This window comes from Hypanus sabinus, chromosome 15 (genome assembly GCF_030144855.1).
Source record: "Hypanus sabinus isolate sHypSab1 chromosome 15, sHypSab1.hap1, whole genome shotgun sequence".
Lineage (NCBI taxonomy): Eukaryota > Metazoa > Chordata > Chondrichthyes > Myliobatiformes > Dasyatidae > Hypanus > Hypanus sabinus.
In genome coordinates this window covers 90309308-90336898 of record NC_082720.1, presented here as the reverse complement: position 1 = coordinate 90336898, position 27591 = coordinate 90309308, and the positions used below count along the sequence as shown (strand labels likewise).

The following is a 27591-nucleotide window of genomic DNA, read 5'->3' as shown; positions in this document are numbered from 1 at the left end:
TTAAGGTTGCCTGGATGGTTGGAGCTGATGTGTACCAGGACCAGCCTCTCAAAGCTCTCATGATGGTAGACGACAGAGCCACTGGGCGATTTGGATGAACTTAATGAGTTTGGGAACATCTGTGGGAAAGGAAACCAGTGGAACATGTCAGGTCAATGATCTTTCAGTAAACTGAGTACACAGGGAACCAGAAGGTCGTGGGTTCACAGTTCTGTATTCTACTTCCCCGCCCTAAACAACATCTCATTTGACAGGTAACCACACCTACCAAGTGTTTAGGCAGGAGGTGTTTATGATCTGCCCCTTTCACCCACACTGCCTCCAGAGATGTCTGTTTCCTCATTCCTTCACACTCAAGCCTCTGATCTTATCCCATGCCTCCCACTCTATCTGCTAGTTTCCTCTGTTAACCAGCCCAGGACCTCCACACGTCCTGTCACCAGCTGTGTGAGGGTCATTGAGTTGTACCATCACACCTATACTAAGCGACACACATAAAATGCTGGCGGAACTCAGCAGGTCAGGAAGCATCCGTAGAAAAGAATAAACAGTCGATATTTCAGGCTGAGACCCTTCTTCAGGACTGGAAAGGAAGGGAAAAGATGCCAGAATAAAAAGGTGGGGGAGGGGTAGAGGCTGGCTGGAAGGTGATGATGAATTCAGGTGGGTGGGAAATGTCAAGGGCCGGAGAAGAAAGAATATGATAGGGTAGTAGAGTGAACAATAGGAGAAACAGAACGAGGAGGGGACCCAGGGTAAAGTAATAGGCAGGTGAGAAGAAGTGAAAGGTCAGAGTGGAAAACAGATGAAGGGGGAGGAGGTGCAATTTGTTCACCCGAAGGTGAAACCGATACTCATGTCATCAGGTTGGAGGCACCCAGATGGAATATAAGGTGTTGCTCCTCCACCCTGGGGGTGGCCTCATCTTGTCACAAGAAGAGACCATGGATTGACATGCCAGAATGGGAATTAAAATGTTTGGCCACCAGGAAGTCAGACTTGCGGCAGATGGTGTGGAGGTGTTCACCGAGGCAGTCCCGCAATTAGTGACGTGTCTCACTAATGTAGACGAGGCCACATCAGGAGCACTGAACCCCAGCAGATTCACAGGTGGTGCTGCCTCACCTGAAAGGACTGTTTGGGACACTGAATGGAGATGAGGGAGGAGGTGTATAGGTAGGGGTAGCACTTAAGCTGCTTGTAGAGATAACACCTATACTAATCCACTTGTCTGCATTAATGCCATTTCTTTTTATATCATGCACATGGGGCTGGAAAATCCCCAAGGTGTACAACCATCTGAGAAACGTCCCTCATCTCCAGTCCTGACATTCAAGGCTGTGTCCATCGACAGTGTCCTGGGAAGACAAACCCCTGGGAATCAGAATCAGGCTTACTATCACTGGCATATGTTGTGAAATTTGTTGTCCTGCAGCACTACCATTCATCATAAAAAATCTATAAATAGCTACAAGAAATAATTAAAAATTAAGCAAGAAAAATAAGAAAAACTTAAGAGCAAAAAGAGAGCTAAAAAATATTGAGTTGGTGTTCCTGGGTCATCGTCCATTCAGAAACCTGATGACAGAGGGGAAGAAGCTGTTCCTGAAACGTTGAGTGTATGTCTTCAGACTCCTGTACCTTCTCCTTAATGCTAGCAAAGAGAAAAGGGCATGTCCTAAATGATGGGCTCCTTAAAGATGGATGTCATCTTTTTGAGGCATCACATTGTGAAAGTGTTCTCAATGTTGGGGAGGCTTGCGCCCATGATGGAGCTGGCTGAGTTTAGAACTTTCTGCAACTTCTTCCGATCCTGTGCAGAAAGGAATGCTTAATTATTTCCCTGGGATCATTCCTTGTTCTTCTAAACTCCATCAGTCAGAGATACCTGAGAATAATTCAGTATGGTCTGTCACAGGTTCATCACTTCTTTCCATGCTGTCAATCTTCTGAATCATAATTCTGGATTTGAGTCTGAATCTTCACTGTATGTTGCTTCAGGGAGGCTGACAGTATCGTCAGGAATACCTGCCACCCTGGCAATTCCCTCTTCTCTCTTCTGCCTTCTGGGAAAAGATACCAAAGCCCAGATGACAAGGCTCAAGAACAGCTTCTTCCCCACCACTGAACCAGTCACCTTGCTCACATCCCCTTCTCAGAGGGGTTGTCACATTCTTGGACCCTTCCATTACTGTCATAGAGTGATGGAAACAGACCCTTCAGACCAATTGGTCTATGCCAGCAAAGATGCCAGTCCCATTTGCTGCTTTTGGCCTAGATTCCTCTAAACCAGGAGTTCCTAACCTCTTTTATGCCATGGACCCCTACTATTAACCAAGGGGTCCATGGATGTCAGATTGGGAGCCCCTGATCTAAACTTTTCCTATCCATGTACCTGTCCCAGTGATTTTCAATGTTGTTAATGTGGTGTTGTGAACAGTGTAGAAGGTTGTAGGTTCCAATGGGACATTGAAAAGATACAGAGCTTGGATGAGAAGTGGCCGATGGAGTTCATTTTGGAGAAGTGTGAATGATTCACTTTAGAAAGTCGAACTTGAAGGCAGAATACAGGGTTAATGATAGATTAATGTCAAGATGACACTGGTGATATATTGTGACATTTTGCAGGAAGCTTGCCAACTCCTAGGTTCTTTGTGGAGGAACAGAGAGATCTTGGGGTCCATAGATCCCTCAGAGTTACTGCAGCACAAGTTGATAGTGTAGTTAAGAAGGAGTGTTGGCCTTCATTATTCAGGGGACTGAGTTCAAGAATAAAAATGGTGTGGAACTGTTATAGAGGGGTTGAAAAGGAAATTTACCAGGATGCTGCTAGGATTAGGGAGCACATCTTAGGAAAGGTTGAGCAATCTAGGGCTTTTCTCAATGAACTGAAGGATGATGTGAGGTGACTTGACAGAGGTGTACAGGATGATAGGAGGCATAGATAGAATGGACAGAGAGAGACTTTTTTCCAGGTTGGAAATGGCTAATACAATCAGAATAAGGTTTCATATTACTGAAATATGAAGAGAATATAGGGAGTTAGGTAGAAAGCAGTAAAGAAGGACCTCCAAGGCAGTAATATCTGGACTGCTGCCTGTGTCGATGAGGTAAGAATAGGATGATTTGGCAGATGAATGTATGGCTGAGTAATTGGTGCTGGGAGAAGCTGCTCAGATTTGTGGAACGTTGAGATCTCTTCTGGGGAAGATATGACCTTATATAGAAAGGATGGGTTACGCCTGAACCTGAGGGGGACCAATATCTTTGCGAGTAGGTTTGCAAGAGTTGTTGTGGAGACTTTAAACTAATTTGGCGGGGGGAGGGTGCGGGTGACAGCCAGACTGAAGGACTGAGGATGGGGCATTTGGTATACAAGTAGATGCAGTGTGCAGCTACATGTAAGGAAGGACAGCAGATGATAGGGCAAAAATACAGTCAGCAGGAGAAGTCGGAGTGTAACATGGGGAAAAATCGAAAAGGGTGTTGAATACAGGTTTGAAGGTGTTACGTTTGAACGCATCCAGTATATGGAATAAGGTAGATGATTGTGCAGTAGGTAGAGATTGGCAGGTATGACATTGTGGGTACCAATGAGTCACAGATGAAAGAAGATCACAGCAGGGAGCTTAACATCCAAGGATGCACCTTGTATTGAAAGGACAGGCAGGTAGGCAGAGGGAGTAGTGTGGCTCTATTGGTGAAGAATGAAATCAAATCCTTAAAAAGTGGCAGAGTCAGAAAGTGGGCAGAGCTAAGGAATTGCCAGGGCAAAAAGACTCCGATGAGAGTTATTTACAGACCTCCAAACAGTAGCAAAGATGTGGGCTACAAATTACAATGGGAGATAGAAAATGCATGCTAAAAGGTCAATGTTATGATTGTCATTACGAATTTCAAAATACAGTTAGATTGGCAAAGAGAGGGAATATGCAGAATGTCTATGAAATGACTTTTTAGAGCAGCTTGTAGTTGAGCACACCAAGGGAAAGACAATTCTAGATTGCGTGTTAGGAGGCAGTGATCATATGATAGACTTCATCTTGCAATTTGAGAGAGAGAAACTCAAGTCAGATATTTCAATATTACAGTGGAGTGAAGGGAATTACAGAGCCATGAGAGAAGAGCTTGGCTACATTGATTGAAAGGGAACACTTGCAGGGATGACAGCAGAACAGCAATGGCTAGAGTTTCTGTGGGCAATTTGGAAGTCACAGGATAGAGACATCCCAAAGATAAAGATGTATTCTAAAGAGAGGATGAGGCAACCATGGCTGACAAGGACAGCATATAAGAAAAAGAGGACATATACTATAACAAAAATTAATGGGAAGTTAGAGGATTGGGAAACTTTTAAAAATCAACAGAAGGCAACTAAAAGCCATAAGGAGAGAAAAGATTAAATATGAAGGTAAGCTAGCCTATAATATAAAAGGGGATACCAAAAGTTTTTCAAATATATAAAGAGAGATGAGAGTGGATATTGGACTTTTGGATAATGTTGCTAGAGAGATAGTATGGGGGGGGGGGAAACAAAGAAATGGTGGACAAACTGAATGAGTATTTTGAATCAGTCTTCACTGTGGAAGACACTAGCACTATGCCTGAAATTCTAGAGTGTCAGGGTGCAGAAGTGTAATTGCTATTACTAAGGAGAAGTTGCCTGGGACGCTGAAAAACCTGAAGGTAAATAAGTCATCTGGACCAGCTGGACTACACCCCTTGGTTCTGAAAGAGGTAACTAAAGAGATTGTAGAGGCATAAGCAATGATCTTTCAAGAATCACTGGATCTTGGAATGGTTCTGGGGGACTATTGAACATTGAAAATGTCACTCCACTCTTCAAGAAAGCAGAGAGGCAAAAGAACGGAAATTATAGGCCAGTTAGTCTGACCTCAGTGTTTGAGAAGATGTTGAAGTTAATTGTTAAACATTTGGTTTCAGGGTACTTAGAGGCATATGATAAAATAGTCAGCATGGTTTCCTCAAGGGAAAATCTTGACTGACAAATCTGTTGGAATTCTTTGAAGAAGTAGCAAGCAGGATAGACAAAGGAGAATCGGTTGATGTGTACATGGATTTTTCAGAAGGCCTTTGACAAGTTATGAGCCCAAGGTAGTACTGGAAATAAACTAGCACGGATAAAGCAGTAGCTGATTGGCTGGAGGAAAAGAGTAGGAATAAAGAGAGCCTTTTCTGTTTGGCTGTTGGTGACTAATGGTGTTTCACAGAGGTCTGTGTTGGGACCAATCCTTTTAATGTTATATGTCAATGATTTGAATGACGGGATTGATGGCTTTGTTGCAAAGACTGCAGATGGTATTAAGATAGGTGGAGGAGCAGGGAGTTTTGAGGAAGCAGAGAGGCTACAGAAGGACTTAGATTAGGAGAATGGGCAAAGAAGTGGCAGATGGAATACAGTGTTGGGATGTGATTTGTCGTGCACTCTGGCAGAAGGAATAGTAGCATAGAATATTTTCAAAGCATGGAGAAAATTCAAAACTCAGAGCTCTGGAGGGTCTTGGAAGTCCTTGTGTAGGATTCCCTAAATGTTAATTTGCAGGTTAAGTCTGTGGTGAGGAAGACAAATACAACATTATCATTCATTTCAAGAGAACTAGAAAATAAAAGCAAGGACGTAATGCTGAAGTTTTATAAGACACTGGTGAGGCTCCACTTGGAGTATTGTGAGCAGTTTTGGACCTCTTATCTTAGAAAGGATGTGCTGACATTGGAGAAGGTCCAGAGGAGAGCCACGAGAATGATTCAGAAATGAAAGGGTTAAGGTGTGAGAGCATTTGATGGCTGTGAGACTGTACCTGCTGGTTTAGAAGAATTGGGGGGGGGGGGGGGAATCTCATTGAAACCTATTAAGTATTGAAAGGTCTGGATAGAGTGGATATGGAGAGGATGTTTTATATGATGAGGGAGTCTAGAACTAGAGGGCACCAGCCTCATACCAGAAAGTCTCCATAGGAGATTTCCTGCACAGTCTGCAAACACATGAGGTGCCTTCATACCTGCGGAAGGGTACTGTTTCCATGATTGTGCCAAGATCTCTTAGCACCTTATCAAAGAGCCATGTCCTTTGTGGCCACTCAACAGCACAAGCAATTAAACAGCCTGACCTCAAGGCACAGATGGCTTTTATGAGGATCTTGGCACAGCATTCTGGCAAGCAACAAACATTGCCAGAATATCAAAGGGTGTTTCCTGAGGGAGTGAAAAATTCCCAATCAGTTTAACTCTTCATGGTCAGACTTCTCTGTTGCTCATGGAGCCTTTGAATAGTAACTGCAGCTCTGCAAAGAGGGCATTCTAACTGGTTGCACCTCTGTCTATTCTGCACAGGAACGGATAAAGCTGCAGAGAGTTGTAAACTCAGACAGTTCCAGCATGGGCACCAGCTTCCCCAGCACTGAGGACATCCTCAAAAAGTGGTGCCTTAAAAAGACGGCATCCATCATTAAGGACGCCCATCACTCAGGACATGCCCTCTCCTAATTGCTACTATCAAGGAGGAGATAAGGAGTCTGAAGACACACACTCTGTGTTTTTGGAAAGCTTCTTTCCTTCCACCATCAGATTTCTGAATGGACAATGAACCCATGAACATTTCCTCACTATTTCCCCCTCCCTTTTTCCACCACACACACACACACACACACACACACACACACACACACACACACACACACACACACACACACACACACACACACATACACACACTCACACACACTAATTTATAGTTTTTATTATGTATTGCTATGTACTGCTGCCAAAAAACAACAACAAATTTCACAACATATGCTGGGGTGGCGGGGGGGGGGGGGGATGCAGAGAAAATTTACCAGGATGAATTGAATTGACTTTATTATTTACATCCTTTCCATCAACACATTGATGAAGGAAGAGCAGTAGATGTAGTGTATATGAATTTCAGCAAGGCATTTGATAAGGTACCCCATGCAAGGCTTATTGAGAAAGTAAGGTGGCATGGGATCCAAGGGGTCATTGCTTTGTGGATCCAGAATTGGCTTACCCACAGAAGGCAAACAATGGTTGTAAACGGGTCATATTCTACATGGAGGTCGGTCACCAATGGTGTGCCTCAGGGATCTGTTCTGGGACCCTTACTCTTCGTGATTTTTATAAATGACCTGGATGAGGAAGTGGAGGGATGGGTTAGTAAATTTGCTGATGACACAAAGGTTGGAGGGGTTGTGGATAGTATGGAGGGCTGTCAGAGGTTATAGCCGGACATCGATAGGTTTCAAAACTGGGCTAAAAAGTGGCAGATGGAGTTCAACACAGATAAGTGTGAGGTGGTTCATTTTGGTAGGTCAAATATGATGGCAGAATATAGCATTAATGGTAAGACACTTGGTAGTGTGGAGGATCAGAGGGATCTTGGGGTCCGAGTCCATAGGAGACTCAAAGCTGCTATGTAGGTTGACTTTGTGGTTAAGAGGACATACAGTGTATTGGCCTTCATCAAACACGGGATTGAGTTTAAGAGCTGAGAGGTAATGTTGCAGCTACATAGGACCCTGGTCAGACCCCACTTGGAGTACTGTGCTCAATTCTGGTCACCTTGCTACAGGAAGGATGTGGAAACCATAGAAAGGGTGCAGAAGAGATCTACAAGGATGTTGTCTAGATTGAAGATCATGCGTTATGAGAATAGGTTGAGTGAACTTGGCCTTTTTTCCTTGGAGCGACAGAGGATGAGAGGTGACCTCATAGAGGTGTACAAGATGATGAGAGGCATTGAATATGTGGATAGTCAGGGCTTTTCACCAGGGCTGAAATGGCTAACGTGAGAGGGCACAGTTTTAAGGTGCTTGGAAGTAGGTACAGAGGAGATGTCAGGGGTAAGTTTTTTTATGTAGAGATTGGTCAGTGTGTGGAATGGGCTTCTGGTGACAGCGGTGGAGTTTAAAAAAATAGATGACTACGGGTATACCTAGGTCATTTCTAAAGTAAGGACATGTTTGGCACAGCATAGTGGGCTGAAGAGCCTGTATTGTGCTGTAGGTTTTCTATGTTTCTATGAGGAGTAAAAATCTTTATGTTATATCTCTGTCTAAATATGCAATGCTCAACTTAGGCTAACTTGAAATGAATAGTATGTTCAACAGGACAGTGAATTTTGTATAGAAATACAGTAGTATCAGCGTGAATTAATCAGTCTGATGGCCTGGTGGAAGAAGCTGTCCTGGCTTTTATGCTGCGGTACCATTTCCCGGATGGTAGCAGCTGGAACAGTTTGTGGTTGGGGTGACTCGGGTCCCCAATGATCCCTCAGGCCCTTTTTAAACACCTGTCTCTGTAAGTGTCGTAAATAGAAGTTCACATCTACAGATGTGCTGTGCTGTCCGTACCACTCTCTGCAGAGTCCTGTGCTTGAGGGAGGTACAGTTCCCATACCTGGCAGTGATGCAGCCAGTCAGGATGCTCTCAATTGTGCCCCTGTAGAAAGTCCTTAGAATTTGGGGACCCATACCAAACTTCTTCAACTGTCTGAGGTGAAAGATGGTTGTTGCCTGGATTAGAGAGCATGTCTTACGAGGATAGGTTGAGCAAGCTAGGGTTTTTTCCTTTGGAGCAAAGGAGGATGAGAGGTGTACAAGATGATGGAGGGAGGATTTGTTGATAATTGTGCTGCTTTTCTTTTCTTTCATGGTTTCATGGCTATCCAGAGAAGAAGAATTTCAAGTGGTGTACATTGAAAATAAATGAGCTTTTGAATCTTTGATAGAGTGGATAGCCAGAGACTTTCTCCCAGGGTGGAAATGGCTAATAGGAGGGGGCATAATTTGAAGGTAACTGGAGGAAAGTACGAGGGGAATGTCAGAGGTATATATTTTACAGAGAGTGGTGGGTGCGTTAAGCACACTGCCAGGGCTGATGGTAGAGGCAGATACATAGAACAGGAGCAGGCCCTTCGGCCCACAATGTTATGATGAACCAATTAAATTAATCATCAAATGGCCAACAAAACTAATCTCTTCTACTTACATAATGTCCATATCCTTCCATTTCCCTCACATTCTTGTGCCTCGCTAGACATTTCTCAAACATCTCTACCACCACTCCACTCTCCGTGTGAAAAAAAATTCCCATCTCCTTTGAAATTACCCGCTCTCACCTTAAGTCCATGCTCTCTAGTATTAGGTATTAGGCATATCAACCCACGGAAAAAGATACTGTCTATGCCTCTCATAATCTTACAAATCTCTATCAGATCTTCCCTCAGCCTCCACCATTACAGAGAAAACAACCCGAGTTTGCCCAGCCTCTCATGATAGCACATGCCCTCTAATTCAGGCAGCATCCTGGTGAACCTCTTCTGCACCCTCTTCAAAGCCCCGACATCCTCCGATAATGGGGCAACCAGAACTGTACACAACACTCCAGATGTGACCTACCTAGAGTTTTATAAAGCTGCAACATAACTTCCTGACTTCTGAACTTAATGCCTTGATTAATTGCGCTAACCACTATACTACAGTGCTGCCCCGGTTACCACAGTACCAGTGATCCGGGGTCAATTCCACCACTTTCTATAGGGAGTTTGTATGTTCTTTCTGTGACTGCATAGGTTTCCTCTGGGTGCTCTGCTTCCCCCCCCCCCCAACAGTCCAAAGACGTACTGGTTGGTAGGTTAATTGGTCATTGTAAATTGTTCCTTGATCAGGCTAGGGTTAAATTGGGTGGTCCTATGTAGCTCTCCATTTTTCTATTATCCATGTGCCTATCTAAGAATCTGTAAAATATCCTCAGTGTATCTGCCTGTCTGTAATCACCACCACCCTGGCAGTGCATTCTGCATACCCACCACTCCCTGTGCACAAAAACTTTCCACAGTCCCAAGGATGACACCAGATTGTGTAGGGAGGGGGGGAGAGAGTTTAAAAGAAGTGAGCAGGGTCAGTTGGCATGCCACAGTCCCAAGGAGATAATCAATTGTGCAGAATTAGGCACTTGGCAGGGACCAATAAAGAGAAGTTGGGTTTAAGCAGAGCAGTCACTGTGGGAGTGGGCCAAAGTTGGAGTGGAAAATTGAGGCTAGGAGGGATGTAGATTTTTTTCATTATTCTTTTTCTTAATTTCTTATTGCACATTTAGAGCAGTGAAGGATGCAGGCAGGATACTGGAATGCTCCTCTTACAGAATGTGGGAAAGTAGGGAGATTTCCAGTGTCCCTAATGACTACACTTGCAAGCAGTGCATCTAGCTGCAGCTTCTAACAGACCGTGTTAAGGAGCTGGAGCTGGAACTGGATGAATTTTGGATCATTCGGAGGTTAAGGGGTTGATAGACAGGGCATACATGGAAGTAATTACACCCAAGGTGCAGGACACAGTTAACTGGGTGACCATCAGGAGGGGCAAAGGGGATAGGACACTCCCCTCAACAAGCTCATCTATAAGGAAAACTCTGATCAAACTCCATTGTGTTGCGGCCATACCCACTCATGGAGAAGGCTTCAGGAGTAAACTTCGAGGAAAGATTCGGAGCTGGGGGCCCTAAGGCAGCCCTATGTTGAGTTCAACACTGACCAACAACTCTTGTTATCGGTCTCTGCTGTTCCTTTTGGACTACATCAGCTGCATGAAGAGGGGGAGCCTGCTGCATGGGCAGCAGCTTGCTCTCCATATCAAACTGTCCTGGCAGGTAGGAAGCAACATTCACAGTCAACTTCGACCAAGGGAGAGCCTCAAGAACTGAATAATAAATTTCAATCAAATTAACCTACAATAGATGTGTTCACAAAGCTTAGAGGCAACGACGACATCGGATGGTGATTAAGATCACTGTATAAGGTTCATTGGTTCCTTCAGCAACACTTCCTTCCACATTGGGCTTGGAGATCCTTGAGTGGCGTGACCCTGTTTACAGTGGAGAGCTGCCCTGGTGGATCAAGGCTTGCCTCAGATCGGAGCAGGTTCAACTGAGTCGCTCCCGGTCTCCTTGGAATCACTACCGGCTGCAGCACAAGAGGAAGCAATCCGCCACAGTTCGTTTTCCAGTTCGGAAAACAGCACAGATGGTCGGGAAGATTCTCCCTGTATTTATCCCCAGAACAGGAAAAGGGAAATGCAAAGCGCAAAACACACACAGATTTAGGGACACAGTCATCACATATGTACACACCCACCAACATCACTCACTCACTCACACACACACTCACGATCATATAAACAGAATCAAGTTTACTATCTCTGACATATGTCATGAAATTTGTTGATTTGAGGCAACAGGACAATGCAATACATAATAAAAACTATAATTACAATAACTATATATAAAAGAATAAACAGTGCAAGAGAGAGAAAAATAGTGAGGTAGTATTCATAGGTTCATTATCCATCCAGAAATCTGATGGCGGAGGGAAGAAGCTGTTTGTGAAACACTTGAGTGTGAGTCTTTAGGGTCCTGTACCTCTTCCTGGACAGTAGCTATGAGAAGAGGACATATCCTGTGTGATGGACATCCTTAACGATGGATGCCACCTTTTGCAGGCATCACTTTTTGAAGCTGTCCTTGATGCTCGTGTCCACAATGGAGCTGGCTGAACTTACAACATTCTGTAGCTTCTTTCAATCCCGTGCAATGGCCCCTCCAATACCAGTCATCGAAATATCAAAACAGTGAAATGTGAAATGAGTGGAGTGTGGAGCGGGCAGTGGATTTAAGCAGAGAGAGGAGGGGAGAGGAGGGGAGGGGAGTGGGGTTAAGTAGGGAGGTGAGGGAAGTGGGCTTTGGGCCTGTACTCACTGGAATTTAGAAAATGCAAGGGAATGTCACTGAAACTAACCAAATGCTTAAAGGACAAGATAAGGTGGACGTGGAGAAGATGTTGCCTCTGGTGGGGGTATCCAGAACTAGAGGACACAGCCTCAAAATTGAGGGGTGACGATCTGACAGGAAGTCCAGGATCCAGCTGCACAAGGCAGGGTGAAGGCCGAGGTCTCTGAGCTTCTTGTCGAGCCTGGAGGGAATTATGGTGTTGAATGCTGAACTGTAGTCCAAGAACAGCTTTCTCACATAAGCATCTTCTTCTCCAGATGTGTAAGGACAGTGTGTAGAGTTGTGGCTATTGCGTCGTCTGTCGATTGGTTGTATCGGTAGGCGAACTGTAGGGGTCCAGTGTGGGTGGCAGCATGCTGCAGATATATGATAATGTAATTTAGTGAAAGGAACAATAGTGCAGACTATTATCTAAATGGGGAGAAAATTCAAACATCAGAGTTGCAGAGGGATTTAGGAGTTCTTGTGCAAATCTCCCAGAATGTTAACTCACTGGTATGGTTTGTGGTAAAGAAAACAAATGCAATGTTGGCATTTATTTCAAGGGGAATAGAATATAAAAACAAGATAATGCTGAAGCTTTATACGACACTAGTCAGGCCGCATATTGTCAGCAGTTTTGGAACCTTATCTCATAAAGGATGTGTTGTCATTGGAGAGAGTCCAGAGGAGGTTCATGAGGATGATTCTGGGACTGAAGGGGTTAACACATGAGGAGCACTGAAACCTACCGAATGTCAATAGGACTAGATGGGGTGGATGTGGAGAGGATGTTCCTTCTGGTGGGGGTATCCAGAACTAGAGGGCACAGCCTCAAAATTGAGGGGCAACCTTTCAGAACAGAGATAAGGAGGATTTTTTTTAGCCAGAGAGTAGTGAATCTGTGGAATGCTCTGCCATAGACTGTGGTGGAGGCCAAGTCCATGGGGATATTTAAGGTGGAAGTTGATCGTTTCCTGATTGGTCAGGGCATCAAAGGATATGGTGAGAAGGCAGGTGTACGGGGTTGAGTGGGATCCGGGTTCAGCCAGGATGGAATGGCAGAGCAGACTTGATGGGCTGAATGGCTAAATTCTGCTCCTATGTCTCATGGTCTTAAGGCTAAGCAGGGAGGGAGGCGAGGTTCTACTCGGAGGGGAAGAGGGCAGGGAGTGGTGTTAGGCAGAGACGGGGGGGGGGGGGGGGGGGGGGGGGGGGGGGGGGGGGCGGCAGAGTGTGAAAGACAGGTGACACAGGCGGGTGGCAGGATGCAGGACAGTAGCAGGGAAGTGTCACGAGTCTCTCTTCCGCCCCCCCTTCTTCTGTTTCCCTCCCCCGCCTTGGTCTCCACTCCCAGCCTCCTCCTCCTCCTCCCCGCTGTCCCTCTCCTTCTGCCCCCATCCCCCCACCTCGGGAGGGGCAGCGTTCAGACAGGAGGTCTGTTCCGTGGCCCGGTGACCTACACCGTGAGCCGGACATCCAATACTTCAAACATCAGCAAGCTGTTGGCACGGGGCAGCTGCAGCGAGCGCCACAGGGACAGGGACAGGGACGGGGTCGGATAATGAGAGTGAAAACAACCCCGTCAAAGCAGCGCCGCACACGGCTCTCCGCAAGAGCTGGAAGCGAGCACACGGAATGAACCGCGGAGTGTGGCCAGAATCCGGGATGGTTCTAACACCTCTCAGCACGGCAAACTCAGAGTAACACACACACAATACTGCAGGAACTCAGCAGGTCAGGCAACAGGCACCCCGAAATGTCGACCTGTTACTCCACTCCATCGATGCTGCCCGACCTGCATTTTGTGCGAAGCTGGTCCCACCGTATCAAGGTAGAGCGTTCCAAATCCCAGAAACTCGCAGCGAAGGAGCGTTTCCTCAGCCCCTCCCTGGTTCTTCCCCGCTGTTCACAGCTCTGCCCCCCACCCCGACGTCTGTGTCGCAGTGACATTAAACCAGTGGGGGTGTGCACGCAATGTTATCCCACAGGAATTTACACATTTAATGTCCTCCAGCAATTTGTGTGTGTGTCACACTCAGAAAGACCCGCATCGCCCAGGACACGCCCTCTTCTTATTGCTACTATCACGGAGGAGGTTCAGAATCAGGTTTTTATCACCAGCTTTGTTATCTTAGCAGCAGCATTTCAATGCAATACATAATATAGAAAAAATAATAAGTAAATCAATTACAGTATATGTATATTGAATAGATTAAAATCATGCAAAAAACAAATAATATATATCAAAAAAGTGAGATAGTGTCAAGGGTTCAATGTCTATTGAGGAATCAGATGGCAGAGGGGAAGAAGCTGTTCCTGAATCACTGAGCATGTGCCTTCAGGCTTCTGAACCTCCTCCCTGATGGTAACAGTGAGAAAAGGGCATGCTCTGGGTGCTGGAGGTCCTTAATAATGGACGCTGCCTTTCTGAGACACCGCTCCCTAAATATGTCCTGGGTTCTTTGTAGGCTAGTGCCCAAGATTGAGCCGATTTACAACCCTCTGCAGCTCATTTTGGTCCTGTGCAGTAGCCCCTCCATACCAGACAGTGATGCAGCCTGTCAGAATGCTCTCCACGGTACATCTATATAAGTTTTTGAATGTATTTGTTGACATGTCAAATCTCTTCAAACTCCTAATAAAGTATAGCTGCTTCCTTGCCTTCTTTATAACTACATTGCTATGTTGGGACCAGATTAGATCCTCAGAGATCTTGACACCCGGGAACTTATAACTCTCCACTTCTGATCCCTCTATGAGGATTGGTATGTGTTCCTTCATCTTACCCTTCCTGAAGTCCACAATCAGCTCTTTTGTCTTACTGACGTTGAATGCCAGGTTGTTACTGTGGCACCACTCCACTAGATGGCATATCTCACTCCTGTACGCCCTCTCGTCACCACCTGAGATTCTACCAACAATGGTTGTATCGTCAGCAAATTTATAGATGGTATTTGAGCTATGCCTAGCCACACAGTCATGGATATAGAGAGAGTAGAGCAGTGGGATAAGCACACTTCCCTGAGGTGCGTCAGTGTTCAATCAGCAATCACCAATCGGCACAGATAGTGAACACATATGCCCGAGGCTCACAGCTTCTTCCCCTCCACCAACAGATTTCTCAATTGTCCATGAATACTACCTCACTATTTTGCTCTCTTTTTACACATTCTATCTATCTATATTTAATTATTATACTTGTAATTTATAGTATATTTTATGTATTGCAATGAATTGCTGCTGCAAAATAAATTTCACAACATATGTCAGTGATATGAAACCTAATTCTAATTCTATATATGGACCATGGGATTAGTTTAAATAGGTGTATTTAGCTGAATTACTTTGGTACAGTCTAGTGCAGGACCATCCTATGTTCTGAAAAGCACCATCATAAGTACAGTGGGTGGCAAGGTAGCATAGTGGTTAGCACAATGTTTTACAGCACCAGCAATCTCTGACAAGAGTTCGATTCCCACCTCAGACTGTAAGGAGTTTGTACATCAGTTCTCACCATGATTGCATGGGCTTCTTCTGGATGCTCCATTCCAAAGATATACTGGTTAGGGTTAGTTAAGTGTGGGCATTAATATTTCTTATGATTTTTAATGACCAGAGTGTGCAAAAATCTTGTACTGTGCATTTTTTTTGCCCAGTGACAATATCTGCACAGTGAATTCTATGGATAATAACCTACCAAGTCCAGTTTGTTGTTTAAAAGAAATAAAATAACCATCAATAAGAACTTTGATCTCCTCTGGGTTTGATCGTTTTCGCTCTCGTTCATCTACACTCTCACAAAACACATCTAGCAGGCCTGCAGCGAGTAATGCAAGATTTTCTCACCAGATCTTCTGCACACCGTCCTTATGTGACTTGCTTGGTAAATGGTGCTTTAAAAAGTCAAGTTTCCAAATATCACACAAAATGTTGGGAGGAACTCAGCAGGCCAGGCAGCATCTATAGAACTTCCCCCAGCATTTTGTTTGTTGTTCAGATTTCCAGCATCTGCAGATTTTCTCTTCTATGTGATTTCTAAATATCACTCTACTTTTTCCCACTTGCAAATTCTCCAGCCACATTTGCATTGTGACAATACGTGCAGATAACACCAGTTTCTGTATTGTACATAAATATTTCTTGTAGCTGTATGTTTCTGACCTCACGAGCTTGCGGTGTAGCAATTTCTATAGTTTCATCAAGTCATTCTGCTTTATATAAACTAGCAGTTCTTTAGCACTTAATGTCCTTTGCTTCTTTGCAATTCGATATAGAGAATCAATAATTTCAATAAAATCAGTATAAATAAGCTAGTTCTAAAATCTGCAGACAAATTTTTGCAAACTCTACATTTCAACACCGTCTGCATCAGAAACCAGAAAAGGAAATGTGATTGTGTATGATTGTGAAATATACTTAGCATGTCAACAAGGTAGAGGATGACAATCTTTTGTGCGCAGTTTAAATTCCTTTGTCCAGCTAGTAGCAAAAGATGTGTATGCATGCACACACTTAGATGGTGGGCATGCTATGTTGGCACTGGAGGCATACTGACACTCGTGGACTACCCTCCGCACATACTTGGACTGACAAACATGAGAATATCTGCAGATGCTGGAAATCCAAAGCAAAACCCACAAAATGCTGAAGGAACTCAGAAGGCCAGGCAGCATCGATAGAAAAAGTGCAGTCAATGTTTCATTCTAAGACTCTTCATCAGGACTAGAAAAAAAAGAGAAGTCAGAGTAAGAAGCTGGGGGGAGGGAGGGGAGGAAGAAGTACAAGGTGCTGGTGATAAGTGAAATTGGGAGGGGGAGCAGTGAAGTAAAGAGCTGGGAAGTTGATTGGTGAAAGAGATAAAGAACTGGAGGAGAGGGAATCTGATAGGAGAGGACCAGGGAAGGAAAGGAAGGAAGAGAGCACCAGAGGGAGATGATGGGTAGGTAAGGAGATAAGGTGAGAGAGGGAATCAGGAACGGGGAATGGTGGAGCAGGGGCGATTACTGAAAGTTCCAGAAATCAATGTTCGTGCCATCAGGTTGGAGTCTACCCGGATGGAATATAAGGTGTTGCTCCTCCAACCTGAGTGTGGCCTTGTCGCGGCAGTAGAGGAGGCCATTGGAAGGAGAACCTGCTTTTTCTGGCAGATGGGAGTATAGGTGCTTAGTGAAGTGGTTTCCCAGTCTACATCGGGTCTCACTGATATGCAGGAGGCCACACTGGGAGCACCAGATATAGTAGATGACCCCAGGAGACTCACAGGTGAAGTGTTGCCTCACTTGGAAGGACTGTTTGGGGCCCTGAATGCTACTGAGCTAGGAGGTGTAGGGGCAGGTGTGGCATTTGTTCCACATGCAAGGGTAAGTGCCAGCGGGGAGATCAGTGGGGAGGGACAATGTTGGTCTTTGATACAAACATTTCACTCTGTGTTTCAATGTACATGTGACAAATAAAGATAATCTTTTTATTTACTGTACCTTTTATCTATGTCTCCTAGTTTTGTACTCCTCTACTCTGGGGAAAAGACTGTTACTATCCACATTATCTGTGCCTCTGATAATTTTAAATGTTGCTATAAAGTCACTTATCATTCTCCTACATACCAAGGAATAAAGATCCAGTCTGGCCAACTTCTCCCCATAACTCAGGCCCTCTAGCACTGGCATATATTCTTGTAAACCTTTTCTGCAGTTTCTTTTTCAATTTAACCACATTTAGCTATAACAGGGTGATCAAAACTACACAGTAATCCAAGTGTGAACTCACTAACAACAATATAATGTACTCAGTTCCCTGCTGCTGAGGGCTAGTGCGCTAAGCACCTTCTTCAGCACCCTGTCCACCACCACTTTCAATGAACTGTGCACTCATACTGATGGATAATACTCAAGGCCATAATTTTAAGGTGATTCGAGTAAAGTATAGGGGAGATAGACGTGTGTTTTTTTACACAGAGAGTGGCGGGTGTGTGGAACACCCTGCCAGGGGCAGTGGTAGAGGCAGATACATTAGGGGCATTTAAGAAACTCTCAGTTAGGCATATGGATGATTGAAAAATAGAGGGCTATGTAGAAGGGAAGGGTTAGATTGATCTTAGAATATGTTAAAAGTCAACACAACATCATGGGCCAAAGGGCCTGTACTCTGCTGTAATGTTCTATAATCTATATTCTATAATATTGTTTTAGAATGTTTAATGCATTAAAACCTGTTAATCATTATATATGGTATTGAGCTGTAGTGTTCAATTTTCCATGTACTCCTTGGTTCCCCAGTTCGTCTACTTCCTTACCATTCATAGTATTATCATTGTTTGATCGGAAAGGTGACAAACTGAACTGACAGTGAGTGAAAGGGGCTTTGGCAAGCGAGAAGAGAGAAAGTACAGAGAGTCACTGGGTTGGGGAAGTCCAGAACGAGGGGTCACAGTTTAAGGATAAAGGGGAAGCCTTTTAGGACCAAGATGAGGAAAAACTTCTTCACACAGAGAGTGGTGAATCTGTGGAATTCTCTGCCACAGGAAACAGTTGAGGCCGGTTCATTGGCTATATTTAAGAGGAAGTTAGATATGGCCCTTGTGGCTAAAGGGATCGGGGGTATGGAGAGAAAGCAGGTTCAGGGTTCTGAATTGAATAATCAGCCATGATCATACAGAATGGCGGTGCAGGCTTGAAGAGCCGAATGGCCTACTCCTGCACCTATTTTCTATGTTTCTATGATTATTCAGGGACTAACCACAGTGGAATGGGTTACAGAAAATCAGAATCAGTGGCAAATGTCTTAAAATCTGTTGTTGTGTGGCAGTGGTAGATTGCAATACTAATACTAAAAACTGTAAATTACAGTAAGTATATTATTGAAAAAGTTAAATTAAATAAATAGTGAAAAAAGAGAAAAAAATGTAGTGAGGCAGTGTTGATTGAACATTCATTAATCTGACAGTGGAGGGGACAAAGCCGTTGCTGAAGTGTTGAGTGTGGATTCTCCTGCTCTTGTACCTCCCCCCTGATGGTAGCATGTCCTGGGTGATGGTGGCACGTCCCGGGTGATGGTGGCACGTCCCGGATGATGGTGGCTCGTCCCGGGTGATGGTGGCACGTCCCGGGTGATGGTGGTCCTCAATGATGGATGACACCATCTTTAGGCATTGCTTTTTGAAGTTGTCCTCGATGCTGGAGAGGCTGGTGCCCAAGACAGAGCTGGTTGAGCCTGTGCAGTGGCCTCTCCATACCGTAAGGCCATAAGATATAGGAGCAGAATTAGGCCATTTGGCCCTTCGAGTCTGCTCTGCCATTTCATCACGGGCGATCCAATTTCCCTCTCAGTCTCAGACACATTGAGTATGCCTTTAGGCTCCTGTACCTCCTCCCTGAGGGGAGCAGTTAAATTTAATGCAGAATGGAACTTTCAAGACTGTGCCCCTAACCCATCACTAATCAAGTTCAAGTTTAGTTTATTGTCATTCAACCATACACATTTAAACCCCAAATGAAACAATGTTCCTCTGGACCAGGGTGCACAACACAGTACATATAACTCACATATAAAGCACATAAAGTAATATTACTAGAATTAGAGGAACAAATAATAAGGGGCATTTATTACACAAGTTAAAGAGTAAACAGTATAATGCTACTGCTGCTTCATACGTGATGAGACCTGGATGGCGGCAGGGAGTTCACTAGCCTCATGGCCCGGGGAAGAAGCCTAACAGTCCTTTTCCTGATGCTACGGTACCTCCTGCTGATGGCGGTGGGGGGGGGGGGGTCAAAGAGATTGTTGGATGGATGGGAGGGATCACTGACGATAGTAAGGGCCCTGCATACCTAACTGTAATAAGTACCTCTGATGGGTGGAAGAGGGACCCCAATGATCCTCTCAGGAGTCCTCACCATCCTTTGCAGGGACTTGCAGTCTGACGTTTGACAATTTCTGTATCGGACAGTGATGCCCTGCAAGGAGGAAACATGATACTCGCTGGCCAATGGTTATTCAATATGAATTGTGATTGGCGGGAAATTAACAACACACCATCAGAGAGTATAAGTTCAAATTTGTTTGTGAAACCTTTCAATACCACTGAGAGGTGAACATCATATATTCCAACTGAAGTAGACAGTGTACAGTTGGCCACTTGTCCCTCCCTGCCTCTGTTACCTCCTCCATCATCTGAGGAAGGCAAATGCAATTTTAGCATTACTTTCAAAAGGACAGGAATATAAAACCAAGGATGTAATGCTGAGGCTTTAAAAGACATTGATCAGACTGCACTTGGAGTATTTTGGGCCCTTTATCTAAGAAAAGAAGAGGATCCAGGGGAGGTTCATGAGAATAATCCTGCAAATGAAAGGGTTAATGTAAGAGGAGTTCTTGATGGCTCTGGGACTGAACTTCCTGGAGTTTAGAAGGATGAGGAGGAATCTCGTTGAAACCTATTGAATTTTGAAAGGCCCAGAAAGATTGGATATAGAAAGGATGCATCGTATAGTGGGGGAGTCTAGGACCAGAGGGCACAGCCTCATAATACAAGGATGTCCCTTTGGAGTAGAGATGGGGAAGAATTTCTTTGGGGGTGGGGGGGGTGGTGGTTAATCTGTGGAATTCATTCCTACAGAGGCTTGTAGAGGCCAAGTCATTAAAGTGGAAGTGTATAGGTTCTTGATTGGTCAGGGTGTCAAAGGTTATGGGGGGAAGGCAGGAGAATGAGATTGAGAAAAGAAAATCAGCCACGATTAAGATGGCAGAGCAGACTCGATGGGTCAAACAGTCTAATCCTGTTCATTTGTCTTACATTTGTGACAAGAGATAGCAGCTATACACTGATGGCTGAGGAATTAACATGGGGGTGTTTAAGGCAGGGGTCACCAACCTTTTTTGCACAGCGGTCTGGTTTAATATTGACAATATTCTTGCGGGGGGGGGAGCAGTGTGGATGTTAATATCGACCAGAATATAGGTGATAAGTCAACTATAAATCACTTATAAATGGCTAATACTCTCAATTTCGTTTCTAAAGGGGTTTATCTAACGAACTTAATATTAAACACAGCGCATATTTCCTTGTACGAACATATAAAATCATTGCAACTGACCAGTGAGAGGACAAGGAGGTCCGCGGCGGTCGCAGTCCCGAGATAATGACCGACGGAGAGAGAAGTGCAACAGGACCTAACAGCCGACAAAAGTCTGGCTCGAGGGATGACTTTCAGTAGATCGCAGCGAGGCAGCTGCTTATGAAACCCTGAGCCCGAACATTTTAGCACCGGGTTCCCCACGAACATTCGGTGTGCTAAACAAGTTCAGAGGCGGCGCCCATCTGTCCGCGCTCCGGGCCGGTGGCAACGGCCCTTCTCGCCGGCAGCACGAGGCGGCCGGTTACCAGTGACCCCTGGCACGAGGCGCCGGTTACCAGTGACCCCTGGCACGAGGCGCCGGTTACCAGTGACCCCTGGCACGAGGCGGCCGGTTACCAGTGACCCCTGGCACGAGGCGGCCGGTTACCAGTGACCCCTGGCACGAGGCGCCGGTTACCAGTGACCCCTGGCACGAGGCGGCCGGTTACCAGTGACCCCTGGCACGAGGCGGCCGGTTACCAGTGACCCCTGGCACGAGGGTGTCACTGCGTTTAGGCGACTGATCACCTCAACAGTGGGCGTGAGAGGGAATGAGGAAAGATGCAGCGGACTCGTATCGTTTCCGCGCGGCCCGGTATCACATGCTTTGTGGCCTAGTGGTTGGGGACCACTGGTTTGAGGGTGAAAGGGGAAATACTTAAGGGGAATATGAGGGAAAATTTTTCAGAGGGTGGTGAGAGTGTGGAACAAGTTGCCGGTGAAAACGATGGCTGAGGGTTCAATTTTGTCATTTAAGAGAAGTTTGGATGCATGGAGGGTGGGTCGATGGGATCAGTTTAGCATGGTCTAGATGGGCTGAATGGTTTGTTTCCGTGGCGTCGTGTTTTATGAATTGAAGAGGATTGCTGAGTTTCACCAGCATTTTGTGCGTGCTGCTGAATTGCGGAGGGGTTGATTGCGCATGCGGACGATCGATCGCTCGTGCGGTATATCGATTGGGCCTCCTAGCGCGGTAGGACCTTTCTGCGTTCGGTTTTCGAGTGCGCATGCGGTCGATCGATCGATCGTGCGGTATATCGATTGGGCCTCCTAGCGCGGCAGGACCTTTCTGCGTTCGGGTTTCGAGTGCGCATGCGTGTCATGTTTGGCCGTCCTCGTGCGTAGTGCCGATTCGAAAACTGCTAGTTATAGACCAACAACACTGACGTCCCATTTCTGTAAACTTATACAACGTATGGTAATGGAGCGGTTGAATGATATTTTGGAAAAAAGAGGTGATATAGTGTTTCAGCAGAGCGGATTTCGGAAGGACAGAATGACATTGGATTCGGTCAACAACACACACAAAATGCTGGTGGACACAGCAGGCCAGGCAGCGTCTGTAGGGAGAAGCACTGTCGACGTTTCGGGCCGAGACCCTTCGTCAGGACTCGGATTGGATTCGGTTTTATGTTTGGAAGATGATCTTAGAAAAGCACAGGTAAACAAATAAGGTGCAATATCAGTTATTTTTTGATATAGGAAAAGCATATTATGTGCTATGGATTTCGATTAAATTATGGAAGTTAGGAGTGAGAGGAAGGCTATATAATTGTTTTTCTTGGTGTTTTATTTGAATGGTCGATGCAGGTAAGGGTAGGTAAGGTATATCCGGGCCTCTATAAGATAGAGAATGGGACTCCACAAGGCAGTGTTTGTAATCTTTTATTATTTAATATTATGATTTTCTCTGAGATGGGTACTGGGGTGGGTAAATCACTTTCTGCAATTGATGGAGTTTTATGGATCAGAGGTAAAAATTTCATTTTAATTGTATGTAGGATGCAATTAGCGATTTATAAGGTTGAACAGTGGCAAATAGGTGGGGTTTTAAGCTTTCTGTAGCTAAAACCCAAGTTATATGATTTACAAAGAGGATCGATAGATCTGCACTCAATTTGAAATTGCATAGTCAAACTCTTGAAGAAGTGTCAGTGGTAAGATTTCTTGGCATGAGGCTGGATAATAAGCTGACGTGGAAGCAGCATATCAGTAAGATAACTGGCAAATGTAAAGGTTCATTAAGTATCCTTAGGTGTCTATGTGGGTATTGGGATGCTACATGAAAGTCTCTGTTGACCATTTTATATTTCTTTACTTAGATCTGCACTTGATTATGGCTGTGTCACTTATGGATCAGCCTCATCTTCAAATTTAAAATGTTTGGATGTGATACAAGCACAGGCTTTAAGACTGTGTTGTGGTGCAGTAAGGTTGTTGCCTGTTTCAGCTTTATTGGTTGAACTGAGACAGTTACCCTTACAGGTGCGGAGGGTGAAGTTGTTAACATACTGGATTAATTTGTGGGGCAAATAAATGATCATCCTGTTAAAAGTGTGTTGGAAGACTGTTGCGAACATCACAAGAAGAGTGTATTTAGTTTTGGGTGGCCGGGTTCTCATCTCACTAGGAATATGGGTTTGCTGCATTATGCAATATGTCCCACTGTAGCTTTTTCAGTAACCCCACTTTTATTATTTTCAATGGCTTTAGTTGATTTTAGGTTGCATGATTTAATGAAATCCAAGAATCATGATATGCCCAAGAGTCTGTTGATTCATCTGTATGTCAAGGAGAATTATTATAAAATGTTAACAATTTTTACTGATGGATCAAAAGATAATTTAACAGTGAATGTTGGTTTGGCTGTTTTTCTGCCTGTATTACAGGTAACAATTAAGAAACTTCTTACTAACCGTTTATCAGTATATACTGCAGAGCTGGTTGCCATCATTTTGGGTGGAGGAAATCTGTCCTTGCGAAGTTATAATTTGTTGAGATTCTTTTTCTGTTTTGACTGATCTTAAAACAGATCATTCCAGCAGTAGGTTGGATTTAATGCTGGAAGCTCTTCAAACTTTATTTCCTAATCAAAGTATTGGTCTTCATGTATGCTTCTTACGGGTTCCTGCACATAAAGGTGTTGAGGGAAATGAGTGGGTTGATTGTTTGGCCAAAAAAGGCTGTTCATCTGTGGATATAAACCTTCCACTGAGCAAATCAGAAGCTAAGGGGTTGGTGGGGAATTGGAGGATTATGGCAAGACTTGTGAGATAATGGACATAAGGGGAGAACTTTTACAGAATACATAAAGCTGCTGGATTGATGGGAGAAGGGTAAGACAAGAAGGGAAGGAAATAGTTGAACACATTCTTTTACAATGTAAAGCATAAATGGTTGAAAGAAAGCAAATGCAGGCTGTATTACTAGCTTTGGGGGCTGACAGTTTTCATTTAAAAACTTTACTAGTTATGGAACTGACTTTAATCCACAATATTGTCTTTCAATATTTACAATCTTCAGGGCTTTTTTGAGCTAATTTAGTTCTTACTTGATAAAGAACTACTCAGGGTTTTATTTCCCAACCCTCTACACTACATTCCAGTCCAGTTGGTGACAGTAATGCATCTTTAAATTGGACTGCCAACCACCATTAAAAGTCAGAAGAAGAGTACCATGTGGTTTTGCTTTGGTGGGCACCGCTGGTCGCTCCCTCACTGTACATTGTCCAGTGTGTATCATCACTGACATGTCTCAGTAACCACATTTAATTGTACTACTCAGTTTGTTGTTCTTGCTCCAGCAATATGCAACATTTTGGTGATGAGGATGGGATCCGAACCCACATGTGTAAAGCACAATGGTTAAAGAAGTCTGAATTGACTTGGAGAGACCATGGTGAGATTGTACCTGCAGGATTGTGGATATTTTTAATGACATGAGCTAAATATGAAAGGAGTTCAGCGGAGATTGACCCAATGAGCAATAGAAAACAAACTCTGCAAATATAAATAAATAATACAGAGAACATGAATCGTAATGAGTCCTTGAAAGTTAGTCTGCTGATTGTGGAATCATTTCAGCTGAGGTGAGTGAAGTTATCCATACTGGTTCAGGAGCCTGATGGTTGAGGGGTAAGAACTGTTCTTGAACCTGGTGTTGTGTGTCCTGAGGCTTCTGTACATCCTGCCCAGCAGTGGTAATGGGAAGAGAGCATGGCCTGGATGATGAGAGTCCTTGATGATGGATGCTGCTTTCTTGTGAAAGCTCTCCTTATAAATGTGCTCAATGATGGGGATGGCTTTATTTTAATTATGATACAGTACGGAACAGGCCCTTCCAGCCCAACAAGTCGAGCTGGCCAGCAACCCACCAATTTAATCCTGGCATGATCACAGGACTCTTTCCAATGATAATAAACTTATTAACCAATAAGTCTTTGGACTGTGGTGAGAAACCAGAGCACCTGGAAGAAACCCATGCATTCATGTGGAGAATATAAAAACTTTCTTACAGAGGATGTTGGAATTGAACTCCAAACTCCTACACCCGGGCTGTAATAATGTAGCGCTAACCACTACACTACTGTGGTGCCCCAGTGAGGTGTGAGCAGCCAGCAGGTTTGATTTCAATTTTCTAGGGAAGTATATGGATGTGAGTGATATGGAGGGCTATGGTCTGCGTGCAGGTTGTGGGACTGGGCAGACTAATAGTTTGGAATGGGTTGGATGGACCAAAAAGCCTGTTTCTGTCCTGGTGTGCTCTACGACTATAAGTCATCAACATCTGAAGAACAGGAGATGTTGAGTATAAGATGTGACAGGATGCAGGAGATCACTAGGTATAAAGAATGGACAAAGACTATGCACCAGTGAGTATTGAACTGAATTGAATTGACTTTATTTCTTACATCCTTCACATACAGGAAGAGTAAAAATTGTTATGTTACATTTTCATCTAAATGTGCAATGTGCAATCACAGTAATTTATAATAAATAGAACAGTAATATAGAGTACACTCAAATCAGTGTGAGTTCATCATTCTGATGGTCTGGTGGAAGAAGCTATCATGGAGCTTGTTGGTCCTGGCTTTTATGCTGTACCGCTTCCTGGATGTTAGCAGCTGGAATAGATTGTCCTTGTAAATGTCCTGAATCATGGGAAGTTCACAACTACTGATGCGCTGGGCTGTCCGTACCACTCTTTGCAGCGTCCTGTGATTAAAGGAGGTACAGTTCCCATACCAGGCAGTGAAGCAGCTAGTCAGGATGCTCTTAATTGTGCCCCTGTAGTAAGTTCTTAGGATTTGGGGGCCCATACCAAATTTCCTCAACCATCTGAGGTGAAAGAGGCGCTGTTGTGCCTTTTTCACCTCACAGCTGGTGTGCACAGATCATGTGAGGTCCTTGGTGATGTGGATGCCGAGGAATTTGAAGCTGTTCTCCTTCTCAACCCCAGATCCATTGATGTCAATAGGGGTTAGCCTGCCTCCATTCCTTCTGTAATCCACAACCAGAATTTGTTTTTGTGACTTTGAAGTTTGAAACTGATCAAAAGGTCTTGGGAGGTATTAGGTGAGAGCTGCTGTCTAACAAAAAGTGGGCTCCTGAGAGTGCCTGTAAAGAGCGACTGTCACTGGCTTTTAAGGCTGTGAGGTACAGAAATGAGTATAGGTTGTAGAAGATAAAAATCTGGAGATTGCCGAGTGTGCAAGAGGAGCAGGAAATAGCAGAGGGAATGTGAAGAGCCAGCCATAGAGGAGTATAAGGTGTGGGTGGTGTGTCCATACGGTGTGGGTTGTCTGTGGTCACTGAGTGTGGGGTGGGAAGTCACTGACTATTTGGATTGGGACATCATTGAGAAGCTGGCCATGTTTTTTTGTTTGAAATACTGGAGACACTCAACTAGTCAGAAAAGAAGAACTAACTACTCAGGTCAACGACCTTTCATCCAAACTGGGAGAAGTTAGAAATCAAACTTGTTGGATGTTGCAAGTGGTTGGGGGGGAGCAGCAGTGAGAATGAAGCAGCGATCCGTATGGGATTGAGATTGAGCGAGACTAAATGACACAAGTGGAGCTAGCTGGGAGAGGGTGAAGTGATCTGTCTGAGGAGGCGTGAATAGGTGACTGATCATGGACAGTGAGGGGAACGAAAGTAAACAGATAGTGCTAGAATTGTGAGTTACAGACCCTAGAAATCAGAAACACAGTTGTTGAAGGACTCCTGAGCACAACATTGCAAGTTGGTGACCTTTCATTAGAATGTCAGTTCTATCACAAACTGGATCAGCAGGTTATCTGAAATTGTTGAATTCGGTGTTAAATCCTGAACTTGTACTCTGCATGATTGGAGGATGAGAAGCTGTTCCGAGATTGCATTGGGCTTCTTTGGAATATTGTAAGAGTCCAGAGATGGAGAGATTGGTGTCGACTTTGGAGCAAGTGTACTTTCTGGAGCGCAGTTGGGGAAGGAAATGGATTGAATAAGGTGGTACAGAAGGTAAGGGGAAGTGGGGCCATGTCCTTCAAGAAGAGTGGTGGAGGTGAGAGCAGGAAGGTGGGAAATAGGACCAAGCATGGTTGATGGAGGGAAGGCCTTTAGAGAAAGATAAGAAGTCTCAGAGGCACCGATGTGGAAGTATTGTTCTCAGAATGAGTAGAATGGAATTCCCCAGCAAGTCTGTAACCACATACAAGCCATGTTTCTTCCTCCTCATCACCCACATGTCAGGCTCCCCAGCAGCACCCTCGTGGAGTAACCCTCACCATGTCCAGCCCACATCCACTTCCTCACTAGGAATGACCCTCACCATGACTAGCTCATGTCATCCTCCTTGCTAGGAGTGACCCTCGCCACATCCAACCCATGTCCACCTCCTCGCTAGGAGTGACCCT

At 44.6% G+C, this 27591-nt stretch overlaps 1 protein-coding gene across 7 annotated transcripts in view; it reads left to right on the top strand.

The window, feature by feature from the left end:
• flt4 (fms related receptor tyrosine kinase 4) overlaps window positions 1-27591 on the top strand; it is a 271100-nt gene that overhangs the window by 34839 nt on the left and 208670 nt on the right. The window contains exon 1 of one of the 7 annotated variants that reach the window (XM_059990710.1): window positions 21263-22356. The exons of the other annotated variants lie outside the window; for them this stretch is intronic. The gene's annotated coding sequence lies outside the window, so the exon portion shown is untranslated. Of the gene's footprint in view, window positions 1-21262; window positions 22357-27591 lie in introns of those variants that run through there. 7 annotated transcript variants of the gene reach the window in all.